Source organism: Pelophylax lessonae, assembly GCF_965119305.1.
Source record: "Pelophylax lessonae genome assembly, chromosome: 4".
NCBI lineage: Eukaryota > Metazoa > Chordata > Amphibia > Anura > Ranidae > Pelophylax > Pelophylax lessonae.
The window spans coordinates 402,385,432-402,398,633 of NC_138771.1; positions in this window are offsets into that span (position 1 = coordinate 402,385,432).

Genomic DNA, 13,202 nt, shown 5'->3' on the forward strand with positions numbered 1-13,202 from the left:
ATTCACACAGGATACAGAAGTGTCGGCCTGTATAGGCTACAAGAATTAGCTCACATGGGTTTAACTGACAGCAAAGAACGTAGTATTTGATGGCTAGAGGTTCATTAGGCATTCACAGGATACAGAAGTGTTGGCCATAAAAGGCCCCAAAAATTAGCCCACATGGGTTTACCTGACAGCTAAGAACGTAGTATTCTGTGGCTGAAGGTACATTAGGCATTCACAGGATACAGAAGTAAGTGTCGGCCTGTATAGGCTGCAAAAATGAGCCATTCAATGGACATGAAATGCCTTTTATGCCACTGTATTTAGCGAAAACAAGGACCAGGAATTGTTGTGGGTGGATGGCGGTCTGGCAGATATTTTTGGCCTGTCATGAGGAATTTCAATGAAACATGGTCTACTGGTCACATGTGTTTAATTCCTCATAGATCCATGCCTCATTCATTTTTATAAATGTGAGGTAGTCTACATTGTCATGAGCTAGGCGACTGCGCTTATCAGTCACGATCCCCCCTGCTGTGCTGAACGTCCTTTCGGACAGGACACTGGACGGGGGGCAAGCCAACAGTTCCATTGCAAATTGTGCAAGCTCTGGCCAGAGGTCAAGCCTGCCCACCCAGTAGTCCAGGGGTTCATCACTCCTCAGAGCGTCCACATCGGCCGATGTAGTCGGACACCTGTCGAACACCTTTTTTTATGCTCCAACATTTGAGCCACAGAAGCCTGCCTTTTTCCATAACGTGATGACAGCATCATGGAAGGTGGAGTGTTGGACAACTGTGAGGAGACAGGAGAAGGAGAAGAGGTTGGACGGTGAGAGCCTGGAGTGTGGCTTTGTGAGTTCTGACGGTGTTGCTCCCACTGGGCTCGGTGATGGGATTTCAGGTGCCTTCTTAAGGCGGTTGTCCCTCGGTGAATGTTGGGCTTACCACGACTTATGCGTTGACTGCAAAGGCTGCAGATGGCAACACTGTTGTCCGCAACGGACACATTAAAAAAAGCCCACACTGCGGAGCCATGTGACGGCGACCTAGGAGCGCCAGATGTGACTGTACATGGTTGATGGCTCGCTCCTGATATATTTGCAGTCTGCTTTGTACCTCTTGTGCGATGCAAGTTCTGCCTGCCTCTCCTCCCTGCCGGTCCGTCAGTTCGCCAGTTCTACTAATATTTGGCCAGTAACTGTTGTCACTCTGTGTAGCACAGTTAACACAGCAAAAGAGGCCACATTTTTGCAGGACTAAAATACAATCTTAGAAAAGTATACTGTTAATTAACACCCCACTTCAATATGTGGTATTGGGGGGCCATTGGTGTATCACACCAGTTGTTCAAAAAATTGGCCAGTGAGTTTGGCACTGTATGTACCAGACTTAACTCAGCAAAAGAGGCAATATTGTTGCAGGACACAAATACATTTGTAACAGTTTAATCAGATAACACCCCACTGCAATATGTGGTATTGGGGGCCATTGGTGTATCACACCTGTTCAAAAAACTTGGCCAGTGAGTTTGGCACTGTGTGTACCAGACTTAACTCAGCAAAAGAGGTAATATTGTTGCAGGACACAAATACACTTGTAAAAGTTTACTCAGCTAACACCCCACTTCAATATATGGTATTGGGGGGCCATTGGTGTATCACACCAGTTCAAAAAATGGCCAGTGAGTTTGGCACTGTGTGTACCAGACTTATCTCCACAAAAGAGGTAATATTGTTGCAGGACACAAATACACTTGTAACAGTTTACTCAGATAACACCCCACTGCAATATGTGGTATTGGGTGGCCACAGGTTTATTACAACAGTTCTACAAATAATTGGCCAGTAACTGTTGTCACTGTTTGTAGCACAGTTTACACAGCAAGAGGCCAAATTTTTGCAGGACTAAAATATACTCTTAGAAAATTATACTGTTAAATAACACCCCTCTTCAATATATGGTATTGGGGGGCCATTGGTGTATCACACCAGTTCAAAAAATTGGCCAGTGAGTTTGGCACTGTGTGTACCAGACTTAACTCAGCAAAATAGGCAATATTGTTGCAGGACACAAATAAACAAGTAAAAGTATACTCAGATAACACCCCACTTCAATATGTGGTATTGGGAGGGGGCATTGGTCTATCACACCAGTTATAATACATTATAAGTGCTTTTGTCACTGTGTGTAGTATTGCTGCAGCAGCGCTCAGTCACCACACCTGTCACAATGATGCACAGTGCACAATAATACTACGTATCCACTATAATATGCTTTCTACAAAGTATATAATACTGTGGATTACCCCACCCCCCTTTTAGTGCATTGCACAGCAATACCAAAAAATGTGCAGCCCTTTAAATGACTTTTGTGGACATTAACAGAGTGATTTGTGTCACTGCAGATGCCGATCTCTAACTGCCCCTAAAGCACAGACTGGATACCTGACCCTATACTGAAGAGACTGTAATAGACCTATACCAACATTGCAGCCCTTTAACCACTTGCCTACAGGGCACTTTTACCCCCTTCCTGCCCAGGCCAATTTTCAGCTTTCAGTGCTCTCATGTTTTGAATGACAATTGTGCGGTCATGCTACACTGTACCCATATGAAATTTTTATCATTTTATTCACACAAATAGAGCTTTCTTTTGGTGGTATTTAATCACCTCTGGGTTTTTTATTTCTTACAAAAAAAAGAAAAAAGACAGAAAATTTTGAAAAAAAAAAAAAAAGTTTTTCTTATTTTCTGTGAGTAAATTTTGAAAATAAATAAATTTTTCTCCTTCACTGATGTGCACTGATGAGGCGGCACTGATGGGCACTGATAGGCTGCACTAATGGGCACTGATGAGGTGGCACTTATGGGCATTGATGAGGTGGCACTTATGGGCACTGATGAGGTGGCACTGATGAGGAGGTACTAATATGCCGCACTGATGAGCACTGATAGTTGGCACTGATAGGTGGCACTGATGAGCACTGATATGCGGCACTGATGAGCACTGATAGGTGGCACTGCTGGGCACTGAGAGGTGGCACTGCTGGGCACTGAGAGGCGGCACTGATGGGCATTGATGGGCACTGAGAGGCGGCACTGATGGACACTGACGGGTGGCACTGATGAGCAATGATGGACAGCACCATCAGTGCCCACACTCAGTGCCCATAGTGCTGCTAGTCAGTGCCCATCAGTGCCTAGATGAGCAGGCACTGATGGGCACTGACTGGCAGCACTATGGGCACTGATTGTGGGCACTGATGGCGGGCACTGTGGGCAGTTATGGCATTTTTTTTCCTCTTGTGTAATCAGGGAACTGGTGATCAGTGCCCTGATTACATTTCTCTGTGTCCCCTTACCGCTTATCGGCTCTCCTCTTCCTCACACGCAGTCTCTGTGTGAGGAAGGAGAGCTGGCGATGAGAGATGATCTCATATGTTTACATGGAGCTATGGACGATACCCATATCATATGGGTAGAACTTCAAAGGGAAGGCACTGTGGGGAAAGTAATATTGGGCGTATGCTATAGACCCCCCAACCTGAGGGAGGAGGGGGAGGCGGACCTCCTTTTACAAATTTACAAATACCTTTTACAAATAGGATTGGCAGCAAGGATGGGAAATGTCATTATAATGGGGGACTTTAATTATCCAGATATAGACTGGGCAGAAGGAACTGCGCATTCAGCCATGGCTCGGCAGTTCCTAAATGTTTTGCAGGACAATTTCATGGGTCAGATGGTGAATGCACCGACAAGAAACAATGCGGTACTTGACCTACTGATTACCAACAATACAGACCTGCTCACGGATATAGAAATACGGGACAACTTAGGAAACAGTGACCATAGGTCAATTAGTTTCAGTATTAATTACAGTAATAGGAAACACAAGGGCAATATAAGGACACTGATTTTCAAAAGAGCCAATTTCCCAAAACTGCGCTCTCTGCTAGAAAATATCAATTGGGATAGAACCCTGGGAACAAAGAACACGGAGGAAAAATGGGAGTGATTCAAAAGCATACTTAACTAAGGGATTGACCAGTGCATTCCAAAGGGAAATACATTTAAAAGAGCAAAACTAAACCCTGGGTGGCTAAACTCCAACATAAAAATGCATATTAATGCTAAAGGAAAGGCCTTCAAAAAATACAAGACTGAGGGGTCATTGGCAGCATTCAAGCATTACAAAGAGTGTAATAAGAAATGTAAAGACGAAATCAGGGCGGCTAAAATAGAACACGAGAGACATATAGCGGAAGAGAGTAAAAAGAACCCCAAGAAATTCTTTAAGTATATAAACAGTAAGAAAGCGAGGCCAGAACACATTGGCCCCATAAAAGACGATAAGGGAGTTTTGGCCACAGAGGACAAGGAAAAGGCGGTAGTGTTAAATAAATTCTTCTCTTTAGTCTTCACAAAAGAATCGGGGGGCTACACTAACCCAGCTTGTAAGGGCAAACTAAACAACACACCTCAGGAAATACCGCCATGGCTAACAGAAGATAGACTTAGAAATAAACTAGAGAAACTTAACATAAATAAATCACCGGGACCGGATGGCTTGCACCCGAGGGTTCTTAAAGAGCTCAGCCAGGTGATTGCCAGACCATTATTCTTGATCTTTAAGGATAGTTTACAGACGGGTATGGTGCCAGCTGATTGGAAAAAAGCCAACATGGTATCAATATTTAAAAAGGGGCAGAGATATATCCCGGGTAACTATAGGCCGGTCAGCCTAACATCAGTAGTCTGCAAGATTTTGGAGGGGATGTTAAGGGACCACATACAAGACTTTGGAAATGAAAACGGTATTATTAGTAGTAATCAGCATGGATTCATGAAAAATCGTTCTTGCCAAACCAATCTATTAACCTTTTATGATGAAGTGAGCTGCCACCTAGATAAAGGTAAGCCTGTGGATGTGGTGTACCTGGACTTCGCAAAGGCCTTTGACACCGCTCCCCACAAACGCTTACTGTTCAAACTAAGGAAGGTAGGTATGGACCATAAGGTGAGAACCTGGATAGAGAACTGGCTCCAGGGGAGGTTGCAAAGGGTGGTGATTAATGGGGAGTACTCAGATTGGGCGGGTGTGGAAAGCGGGGTCCCCCAGGGTTCTGTCCTGGGGCCAATCCTGTTTAATTTATTCATAAATGATCTAGAGGAGGGTATATCGAGCAAAATCTCAGTATTTGCGGATGATACTAAACTAAGCATGCCAATATCTTCTGGGCAGGATGTGGAAACCTTACAAGCAGACCTGAACAAAATTATGGGGTGGGCAACTACATGGCAGATGAGGTTCAATGTTGAAAAATGTAAAGTAATGCACCTGGGTGCCAGAAACCAGAAAGCAAGCTATTCACTGGGGGGGAACCTCTGGGTGAGTCTAGGATGGAAAAGGACCTGGGGGTACTGGTAGACAACAGGCTTGGCAGTGGCATGCAATGCCAAGCCGCTGCAAGCAAGCCAACAGAATACTGGGATGTATAAAAAAGGGGATTCACTCCAGAAATAAAGAGATTATTCTCCCACTATACAAGACTCTGGTCCGGCCACAGCTGGAGTATGCTGTCCAGTTTTGGGCACAGGTCCTCGGGAAGGATGTGCTGGAACTGGAGAAAGTCCAGAGAAGGGCAACAAAAATAATTAGGGGAATGGAGGACATCAGCTATGAGGAAAGACTACAAGCACTGAATTTATTCTCTCTGGAGAAGAGACGATTAAGGGGGGATATGATATCAATGTACAAATATTGTACTGGAAACCCTAGCATATGGAAAAACCTATTCAGAGAAAGGAAATACAATAAGACGTGTGGCCACTCACTAAAACTAGAGGAAAGGCGGTTTAACCTTAAAATACGCAGGGGTTCTTTACTGTAAGAGCAGTAAGGATGTGGAATTCTCTTCCGCAAACAGTTGTATCAGCAGGGAGCATTGATAGTTTCAAAAAACTATTAGATGGGCACCTTAAAGACCACAACATACAGGGGTATACAATGTGTGGTTAACAGTAGACACACACACACACATCATAGGTTGAACTGGATGGACTGATGTCTTTTTTCAACCTCACTAACTATGTAACTATGTAGACCTATACCAAAATACCAGCCCTGAAAAGAACTTTTGTGGATCTTCACAGAGCTATTTGTGTCTGGCAATCTCTCCCTCATGAGCACAGCAGACCTTTCCCTACACTGGCAAAAAGCGGAATGTAAAATGGCCGACAGCTCAGGTCTATTTATAGGGTAGGGGGCATGTCCATGTGCTGAAATGTTTTAATTGGCTGTCCCGTTCCACCTGACGGCTGTGTCATGGGTCAAAGTTCTCACCACTGTAAACTAATATGGCCGCCGCGAACAACGCCATGTGTTCGCTAAATTGGCGGGTAGCGAACAAGCAAAATTTGCCGCGAACCGACCGCTGGGCGAACCGCAAGGCCATCCCTATCCCTTAATATCTATATTAATACCTAGATGAGGATGATTTAAAAATATACCTTTCATCATGGAATTGCACTGAATACAATTCAAACAAGGATAAGATCCCTGACTAGGAGGACCCAAAAATGCCCTAGAGACACTGGTAGTATAACGAATTTGATCTAATCGCACTAATCTATTATATAATGTTCTTCCCCTGCGATATACAGGGAAACAACATTGTTGAAACTCAAGCACTTGTGGATAATTTTCTTTCAATATTAACCAATGTTTCCTCAAGATACCATGTATAGGTTTAGAAAAGGAGTGACATTAAGAAACAAACTGTAATCACTTTTTATTGTTATCCTTAATAATCTTATTATCAGAAATATCATTCCTAACCAACGAGGGTATTGGTTTAGGGTAACCCCTATTTAATAATCTTTTCTCCATCTCATCAAGATGATTTTCTTTCTGAGAAGGATCACTAACAATTCTTTTAACTCGCATGAACTGACTCTTAGGGATGGACTTGAATACCCCTGGAGGATGAAAGCTCTTATAATAAAGTAACTGATTACAATCAGTAGGCTTTATATATAAATCACTATGAATGGAATCCCCATGTATACTTAAACGTGTCTAAGAAAGGCATATTTTTTTTGGCTGTATGTCATATTAAATTCAAGACCAGGTATCAGTGAATTAATATAAGTATCAAACAGCATAAAGGTTTCAATGTCACCCACCCATATAGCAAACACCTCCTCTACAAAACGAAAGCAACATCTACAATTATTTTTAAAGAGACATGTAACATAAATAAATGTCTCTTCTATCATATCCATAAAAGCGATTGCATATGGGGGGGGGGGGGGGCACATTCGAACCCATAGATGCCCCCTTCAATTGTCTATAATGGGTCTCTTTAAATGTGAAAACATTTTCTTCAAGGACAATCTTAAGAAGTTCCAACAAAAAATTAATATGAGTAGTAGTACATAAGCCAGGTGTCTTCCATATACGTCAGCAAGCCTCCAAACCTAAATCATGTGGGATGAGTGTGTAAAGACTAGATATGTCCCATGTGACCAGCAGAGAGCCAGGTTGCACATTGATATGTTTGATCTTACCCAAAAAATCATATGTGTCACATATAAATGAATTGGTTTCAGAAATTAAAGGTGTGATACATATATCCAAATATTTGGCCAAAGGTGCCATCCCTGACTCTATGCTGGACACAATAGGACGACTAGGGGGATCATATAAGTTTTTGTGAATTTTTGGAAGGGATAAGGAATGAAAAGAATCATTGTGTAGTAGAAAATGCTAAATAACTGATTGATTAATAGGATAATTATACAAGGCTTTTGAAATTATGTGGATTATTTATGATTGTTCCTACCTGAGGAAGGGTGTGAACATTTTTTTATAGCCCGAAACTGTTGTATCTGGAACTTTCAAATATCTATACTTGTATATTTCTTCTTTTTCAATAAATATGGTGTGCAGTAGGGATGATCGAACTTTTCAAAAGTTCGGTTCGGGCCAGAACATCCGAACTACCCGAAAGTTCGGCCCGGATTTCAGAACCCCATTGAAATCAATGGGACCCAAACTTCGGTAATCAAAAAACACCATTTTGAAGCCCTAAAACCCAATAAATGCCCCTAAAAGTGCCTAGGGTTCTGAGTCATACCCCAGGGACTATTAATCACACAAAAAAAGTTCTTAAAAATTGTCATTTTTGATAGAGAGCCAATTATTGAAAAAAAAATTCTTTGGATTTAGTATCTGGGGGGTCTAAAAGGTGTACCTGTGAAGTTTCAGCTCTGTAGCATGTCCAGAACCATAAAAAAAAAAGATTGTTTGTATTTTGTCACTTAGAACACAGGTTGTTGGCTTCTCGCTTTTCACACATTGCCGGTTTAGTAGCAAGCGTTTTTTTTGAGCATTTTTTGGGTTCTTTGGAGTCAGGAAAAACATCTGAACTTGTGTATAGTGGTATATATACCACTATACACAAGTTCAGATGTTTTGCCTTCCTACAAAGAACCAAAAAAAAATGCCCAAAAAGACACTAGCGTCCAAAAAAACGCCCAGGTGTGTTGTTGCAGGCATTTTTTGGGGGTTTTTGGAGGCAGGCAAAACATCTGAACTTGTGTACACACACATACTTATATGTATTTTACACTTAGACATATATAGGTGTTATAGGAGGGTAACTATATTAGTATAAATGATTTAATTAGCGCAAGCATATATTTCTGCTACTATCACACCTATATATGTCTAGGTGTGTATATACATATAAGTATGTGTGTATATATACCGTATACACAAGTTCAGATGTTTAGCCTGCCTCCAAAAACCCCCAAAAAATGCCTGCAACAACACACCTGGGCGTTTTTTTTTTTTTTTGGCGCTAGCGTTTTTTTGGGCATTTTTTTGGGTTCTTTGGAGGCAGGCAAAACATCTGAACTTCTGTATACGGGTATATATACACACATACTTATATGTATATACACACCTAGACATATATAGGTGTGATAGTAGCAGAAATATATGCTTGCGCTAATTAAATCATTTACACTAATATAGTTACGCTCCTATAACACCTATATCTGTCTAAGTGTAAAATACATATAAGTATGTGTGTGTGTACACAAGTTCAGATGTTTTGCCTGCCTCCAAAAACCCCCAAAAAATGCCTGCAACAACACACCTGAGCGTTTTTTTTTTTTTTTTTTTGACGCTAGCGTTTTTTTGGGCATTTTTTTGGGTTCTTTGGAGGCAGGCAAAACATCTGAACTTGTGTATAGTGGTATATATACCACTATACACAAGTTCAGATGTTTTTCTGACTCCAAAGAACCCAAAAAATGCCCAAAAAAACGCTTGCTACTAAACCGGCAATGTGTGAAAAGCGAGAAGCCAACAACCTGTGTTCTAAGTGACAAAATACAAACAATCTTTTTTTTTATGAGTAAAATCACTAGAATAAAGTCCCATCAATCAAACAAAAAACTAGTAATAGTAGCGCAGACAGTTTCAGAAAAATCCTCCACATAGAGAAAACAGCAGTGTGCTTTTCTCAAAATTCACTTGCAGAGTCTCTTAAAAATCCTCTCCACCAATTGGGATCACCAGTGAATTTACGGGGTCACCACACCACAAATCCTCCACCTTTGTGATAAATAGAGGGATGGCAACTCACCAGACAGTGTGGCCCACCTACTCTCATAGGATAGGCAGTAAAGCAAAGCACACAGATCTCCTCCGATCAATTGCAGCAGCTGACTGTGTCTTTCCTTATAGCTTGTCACTAAGGCGTTCCTTTTCTTCACAATATAGCTCCCATTCACCACATTGGAAAGACAAGAAAGGGAAACCGCACTAGCGTGATATTGTTTGGTAATCCACACTTTTATTCACCATAACCCAATTAAAATGTACTCACAAACAAAGAGCATACACAAGCCTTCAAAAATCCTAAAGGAAGTGTCACGGATGCACCGATCGGTGCTGTGGGTCTGGCTCACCCTCTCCACGCTGATGCTCCGGACCGCGCCAGCCTCTGTGCGTGTCACCCCTTTTTTTTTATGGTTCTGTAAATGCTACAGAGCTGAAACATCACAGGTACACTTTTTACTAAAATCCACTTTATACTAAATCCAAAGAAAATTTTTTTTTGACGCTAGCGTTTTTTTGGGCATTTTTTTGGGTTCTTTGGAGGCAGGCAAAACATCTGAACTTGTGTATAGTGGTGTATATACACACACCTAGACCTGCTACTATCACACCTATATATGTCTAGGGGTATATATAGGGGTATATATACAGACATATATGTGTATATATACCCCCTATACACATGTTCAGATGTCATGTCTGACTCCAAACATGTGCTCAAAAAATCACTAGCAACGCCTGCAGCCAAAAAGAATGCTGAGAAGAAAAAAAAGAAAGAATATTATTGCAGTGAAAGTGACTTGAGAGAAACTAGCTTTTCTCTATAGCGCTCACCCTGCTATGGAAGGGTTTGGTCACCCTGCCATAGCAGTCACTGTCAGTTCACCCTACACTACATTACGGTCACCCTGGCACTTAACACTTTCCCTACAGAAACTACATTTTTGAAGCTAACTAAAGTGTAAAGGAGCACTCTAACTACACTAGATATCCCTTTCCTCACACTAATAAATGCTAAATGACACTTAAAGTAAAATTAACAGAACTGCTTCCACTCTCTTCCATGTCCTGTATAACAATGCTAGGAAATTGGCCGGGGGCTATCGTATATACTGGGGGGCGTATTCACTAATAGGGATGATCGAACTTTTGAAAAGTTTGGTTCGGCCAGAACATCCGAACTTCCCGAAAGTTCGGCCCGGATTTCAGAACCCCATTGAAATCAATGGGACCCGAACTTCGGTAATCAAAACACAATTTTTAAGCCCTAAAACCCAATAAATGCCCCTAAAAAGTGCCTAGGGTTCTGGGTCATGCCCCATTAACTATTAATCACACAAAAAAAAGTTCTTGATAAAAAGTTTGATAAAAAAGCCAATTATTGAAAAAAAAAGAGAGATTTTTTGATTTTTGACTTTGGATTTAGTATCTGGGGGGTCTAAAAAGTGTACATGTGAAGTTTCAGCTCTGTAGCATGTCCAGAACCATGTCCAGAACCATTTTTTTTTTGACGCTAGCATTTTGTTTGGCATTTTTTGGGGTTCTTTTGAGGCAGGCAAAACATCTGAACTTGTGTATAGTGGTATATATACACACATAATTATATGTATATAGACACCTAGCCATATATAGGTGTGATAGTAGCAGAAATATATTACTGTAAATGATTTCATTAGAGCAAGCATATATTTCTGCTACTATCACACCTATATATGTCTAGGTGTGTATATAAATATATGTATGTGTGTATATACACCACTATACACAAGTTCAGATGTTTTGCCTGCCTAAAAAGAACCCAAAAAATGCCAAAAAAAACGCTAGCGTCAAAAAAAAAAAAATGCCCAGGTGTGTTTTTGCTGGCATTTTTGGGGGGTTTTTGGAGGCAGGCAAAACATCAGAACTTGTGCACAGTACCACTATACACAAGTTCAGATGTTTTTCCTGACTGCAAAGAACCCAAAAAAATGCCTGCTATTAAACCGGCAAGGTGTGAAAACCGAGGAGAGAAGCTAACCCCCTGAGCTGAAAGTTTTCTAATACAAACAATCCTTTTTTTTTCTGGTTCTGGACATGCTACAGAGCTGAAACTTCACAGGTACACCTTTTAGACCCCCCAGACACAAAATCACACAAAAAAAGGTCTTAAAAATTGTCATTTTTGATAAAAAAGCCAATTATTGAAAAAATTAAAAGAAAAAAGAGATTTTTTGATTTTTACTTTGGATTTCATATCTGGGGGATCTAAAAAGTGTACATGTGAAGTTTCAGCTCTGTAGCATGTCCAGAACCATAAAAAAAAAAAGATTGTTTGTATTAGAAAACTTTCAGCACCGGAGTATGGCTTCGCTGCTCTAACACCTTGCCGGTTTAATAGAAGGCATTTTTTTGGGTTCTCCTGCAGTCAGGAAAAACATCTGAACTTGTGTATAGTGGTACTGTGCACAAGTTCTGATGTTTTGTCTGCCTCCAAAAACCCCCAAAAAATGCCAGCAAAAACACACCTGGGCATTTTTTTTTTTGACGCTAGCGTTTTTTTTTGGCATTTTTTTTGGGTTCTTTTAAGGCAGGCAAAACATCTGAACTTGTGTATAGTGGTATATATACACACATACTTATATGTATATAGACACCTAGCCATATATAGGTGTGATAGTAGCAGAAATATATTACTGTAAATGATTTCATTAGCGCAAGCATATATTTCTGCTACTATCACACCTATATATGTCTAGGGGTATATATACAGACATATATGTGTATATATACCCCCTATACACATGTTCAGATGTCATGTCTGACATCAAACATGTCCTCAAAAAAGCACTGGCAGTGGCAGCCCCTGCAGCATGAAAAATGCTTGGCTGGTGAGAAGCCATATTCCTGTCCCGAAGCAATTCAGCTAACTTAAGTGTAAAGGAGCAATCTAACTACACTAGATATCCCTTTCCTCACACTAATAAATGCTAAATGACACTTTTAAAGTAAAATTAACAGAACTGCTTCCACTCTCTTCCATGTCCAGTATAACAATGCTAGGAATATGGCGGGGGCGATCTTATATACTGGGGGGCGTATTCACTAATGATTGGTCTAGGGACCCCCTAGTCACTCCAATCACATTCCTAGCATTCTCCTGCCCCCTCAATTGGCTTTTGCTAATGGTTCTGGTCCAATCACAGGCTTTTAAAGCCCATTTCCTGAAGCATTGCATTTTGGTCGGTTCTGGTTGCCGAATTCCGAACTTTTTGGGCAAAAAGTTCTAAATTCGGCCGAACCTCGAACACCCAATGTTCGGGCGGAACCGATGGTGGACCCGAACCGTTCGATCATCCCTATTCACTAATGATTGGACTATGGACCCCCTAGTCACTCCAATCACATTCCTAGCATTCTCCTGCCCCCTCAGTTGGCTTTTGCAAATGGTTCTGGTCCAATCACAGGCTTTTAAAGCCCATTTCCTGTCCCATTGCATTTTGGTCGGTTCTGGTTGCCGAATTCCGAACTTTTTGGGCAAAAGTTCTAAATTCGGCTGAACCTCGAACACCCAATGTTCGGGCCGAACCGTTGGTCGACCCGAAC